This window comes from Oryzias melastigma, linkage group LG8 (assembly GCF_002922805.2).
Source record: "Oryzias melastigma strain HK-1 linkage group LG8, ASM292280v2, whole genome shotgun sequence".
In the NCBI taxonomy this organism is placed as follows: domain Eukaryota; kingdom Metazoa; phylum Chordata; class Actinopteri; order Beloniformes; family Adrianichthyidae; genus Oryzias; species Oryzias melastigma.
Genome location: NC_050519.1, coordinates 22580233 through 22584962, shown reverse-complemented (window position 1 = coordinate 22584962; position 4730 = coordinate 22580233).

The following is a 4730-nucleotide window of genomic DNA, read 5'->3' as shown; positions in this document are numbered from 1 at the left end:
GGGGGGGGGGTAGTGCAGACAGACAGAAGTGAAGTTCAAGGCCTGCAGCCTCCTGTCTGCAGGAGACCTGAGTCTGGAACCCAGCATCACGACGCACGGCTCCGTGACACCGCCGTGCGCGACTCCGTGCACGAAGGGAGAAATGAGGGAAGATAAATGAATTGAGAACGAATTCGTTATGAGCAAGGAACGTTTCAGCACTGACATTTAAAAAATGTACCAAAATGTGTTTGTGTCACATTTCAACGATTTGACGCAAATGACCAAATTTAAAATAAAAATAAAAACATTTGAGCTTTGAGTCCTCACGCAAAGATCCAACAAATAAACATGAAAACTTAAACATCTCTGGAAAAGATGTTTTTTGTTTGTTTGTTTGCTTCTGTGATAAAGACACAAACAGAAAAGGTATTTTTTTATATATTTTCCTGAAACATCAGAAAAAGTAAAATTTTTCTCACTTGGAATATTCCAACCCAGTCTCAGTAAAATGCGTACATATTCCACGATTTGGGAAATACCGTGAATAATATACGCCAAAATACACGGTATTTCAGAGTGCAAAGTCGTGGAATATGTACGCATTTTACTGAGACTGGGTTGAATATTCAGCTTCACCTGTAGGTAAAACTGTTGCAGGAAAACCAATCCCGGAATGAATTCTGCCCACAGCTCAGGTAGGTCTAACTAACATTTAAATGGCATTAATGTCATTTACGCGTTCCTGCTTTTTTGTTTTCTTGTATTTTTTTGTTTTTAGCAGTGCTTCAGCGCCTTCATAGCTTCTTTTAAATTAAAGGGTTATCTTGAATCAGACAAATTAAACTAATCTTGGTTGTTAGAAATGCTTCAGAATAAAACAAAATCATGTCCTCAAGTTTTGGATGCAGAAATGTTGCAGAGCTGGTGGAGGGAGACACTTTTCGCGCATCAGCGAGTCATTAGAATTTTTCCAAAGTCATTTTTTCTAGAAAATCTTAATGTCTCTAAATAGAGAGAAAAATCTCATATTTAAAGGCGAGTTACTGTAAGTTTTCTGTTTTTGCGCGGAGCTAAACGCTGCGTAAAGACGCAGCAAAAGCGCGGCGGCCTGTTTCAGAGGAGCTGCAGACATTTGGAATCTTCTGGGTGAGTGACTGTTGTCAGATGTGTTCCTGTGACTCGTGGAGCAGACGGTCTGATCAGCTCCGGTCTGCACCGGCGGACACATGGACGCCGCTTCAACCGAAAGCGCGCCGATCAGATCAGCTGTTTCTGCTTTGTTTCCAGAAATGTTTTCATTCCTTCACTTCTACCAAACGCTCCCCGTTCACGTGTGTGCGTCCCTGTTTCCCAGCATTTTCATCATTCTTCCGATTGTGCATTTGTTTTGCTTCTGATCCTTTTTAGATCTATTTTTTGGCTACATGTGGGAGTTTTGATCTAATATGTACGCAGATCAGGCCAAACCAAACCAAACCAAACCAGTACAATCACGAGACTGGATCCGCGCGTGTCTGCTGTCTCTGTTTTCAACTTGTTTAAATTTTAGATGATTTTTGGCTCAAAAGAGGCGCTAGAATTCCGAGGATTTGATCAATAAGTGAAGAGGAAAATACGTTAAAAAAAGAATAAAAAAAACTGCATGAATGAAAAATCTGTAAATGGTTACTTTTCAGATTGCAAAAAATACAAATACACAAGAAATATGTGAAAGCAGGATCATTTAGATTCTGTCTATTTGTTTAGTCTTTATTATGTTTCTAATATTATTTTATAATATATATAAAATAATATAATACATTCTTTTTAGGTAATTTCCTTTTATGTATTTCTCTATTTTTTAATTATTAGTCTGCAAAATTCTTTCCATTTAGCTACTACATAAAAAAATATGTTGACAGTTTGATTCTTTTAACAAAAATAAATAAATGAATGCATAAATAAATCAGTTAAATTGAAAACTACTTTAGTACTACACCCTGATTGGCCCGTTTTAGCTGCTCTGTTCTGATCTTTAAAATGTCTTGAGACTTCTCGTCTTTGTTCTGAACTGAATCCAGTTGATAAGAAGGACCGAGCGACTTTCAGCTGTTTAACTTCAACAAACACAGCAGCTTTACTGGAAGTTTCCTCCGATGCCGGAGAAGTATCTTCTGCTGCAGAGCTTTGATCAATCCAACAAACCCACTCAACAGATTCTTTTTTTCATTCTGGAGTTCAGTTTTCATTTTTCTTCAAACAGTAGATTTGCACCACGTTTGTTCTACTTGATCTTATTGTGTTTAGAGGAAGATAAGGTTCAGAATAAAGGTGCATATTCCTTACATTAAGCATTCTGAAATCCTCATGTGACTTCTGGGCCTTTGAAAATATCTACATCAAAATGATAAAATAAATGAATCCAAAAGAAGTTCGTCTATTGTTAAAGAAAAATGTAAATAGCAAACTGTTAAAAACATACAAGCGTGCAACAGTTTATATGAGACCAAATGAAGTCGCTTCTGTTTTTCCTGCTGCCTCTCATGTTTAATGCGGCTGTAATGACGTCCTGGTTTCAGGCACTAGATCAGGTTTAAAGTGGGGCTCCGCCCTCAAATGTTAGTTTGTGTTTTACATGATGGTCATCTTCAGCTGCTGATCATATCGGTATCACGCCATCTGCCATCACTTTAATGCTGTTTGTGCAGTTCGCTGCATCATGAAAAGTCAGATTTTATGCTTCTCTCAGTCATTAAAGCCAGCATGCAGCTCCCCTATTATACTGAGGCAATTATTCACATGAATGCAGACCAGGGTGTTACCCAGCATTCATTGTGCCCGACGTCCTTGAACTTGACCTGATTTAACAAGAGAACAGCCCTGTGTGCTTGTATGTGTGTGTGAAGGTGTGTAGCTGAGTATGTAAGAACTTCACACTGAAGAATACCTCATCTTTAATCCTTAGGTAATACTTTCTTTGACAGATTTCCACCAAATACAGCAGAAATGTCAAACTCAATCACACGGGGCCAAAATCCAAAACACACCTTAAGCCGAACAGGATAAACATTTATTGAACACTCTAAAACTACATTTTTAAAACTTTAAACCATAACTTTTTAACTTAATTATGAACTAGATATATATCATTACCTGTTATAATGCTAGTGTGAATGCTGTAAGCTGAATCTGGCCGTTGAAGATGCTGAAATTGATAAATTAAAATACTGAAGCTGATATCCAGCTAAAACATTAGCTAAATGCCAAATTAGCCTAAAACCCCCCCAAAAAACATTGTTTTAGCCAAAACAGCTAGCATGTAGTTGAAAAAATGGATAAACTTCAAAATATCAAAAAAACTGAAAAGAGCCTAAATTAGCCATAACAGCATGAAGCTGAAATGTTAGTAAAACTCCTAAACTGCCTAAAAAGGTAAATGCCAAAATACTCCAAAAAGCTACCAGAATGACAATTTTTAAAACTTTAAAACTTGTATCATTTTATTATAATTATGAATAATAAAAAGCAGGAATATTATTCCAGAATAAATCAACTTAAACCTTAAATAACTTTAAATATTTTACACTCCATAAAAATATATTTCGTCAAAATTATACAAGTTAGAAATAAGTGCAAGATAACATCAGGTCATTAATAACAATAAAACAAAATGATCTGGACGGTCAGATAGTATTACCTGGGGGCCGGATCCGGCCCCCGGGCCTTGACTTTGACACATGAAATACTTATAAAATGTAACAATTTTCTGATTTGCAATTCCAAAAAAAGACATTATAAGAACATGAGATAAGTCCTTAAATAAACACATAAATCTGCAACAGAGAATGTGAAGTATTTGACCACACAGTGAAAATATTTTGTAAAAAATCAAACGATGTAAGCATGACCTGTACAGACATTGTGTATTGGGTGTGAGAAGCTACTTTCAAACACACAGACATAAGGTCTGAGCTCCAGCAGAGACGCTCAGCTGCAGATGCTTCAGTTTGTTCAGCCAGAAAGACATTTACAAAACGAAAAACATAAAACATTATTTAAATTCCTGCAAACAGATGTGTTTCTATACTAAAAAATAAAATGCACACATAAGAAGGTAGCTGAACATGCAGTAATCCTGCGTCAAATGTAACAAAAATCAATTCAATATTTTAATTTTCATAACTAAACTTTATCAGATTCTTGATAACCTGACAGACTTTGGAGGGAACAACAGACTGAAGAGATCCCCTTCAGGAGGACATCTTCTCTGTGGCCAGCAGGAGCTGGCCTTGTTCCTGCAGCGCTGCAGGTGATCCAAACACAGCAGAGACACTCCTATTCTCACCATTCATTCGCTCTGTTCTCCTGATGCTGTTTGGGTGAAATCAGGGAACCAAGTCAGCGAGTCAGCAGTCGCAGCTCAGACAATCTGCTTTGGTGCTTTGAAACAACACTACTGACTTGGCCTTTCAATAATTTACTGAATTGGTGTTTGAAGTAAAACAGATTTAAATACAATTTGAGACATGCAGATGTGTTTTGCAGATTACTATAAATTTGTTTTTGATGTTTTTTTAAGAAACAATCCAGGGAGGCCAAACAATAACCAGTGTAGAACATGAGCTCCAGGTGCTCTGATGACGAAGGGACACAAATCGGGTCCGATCAGTCTAGGAAAGCTGCAGCACAGCAGCGGGTGGATCATCAAACGGTGCATCTCCACAACATGCTGTAAAACACCACAGCAGGACTGCCCTGCATGCTCTGGT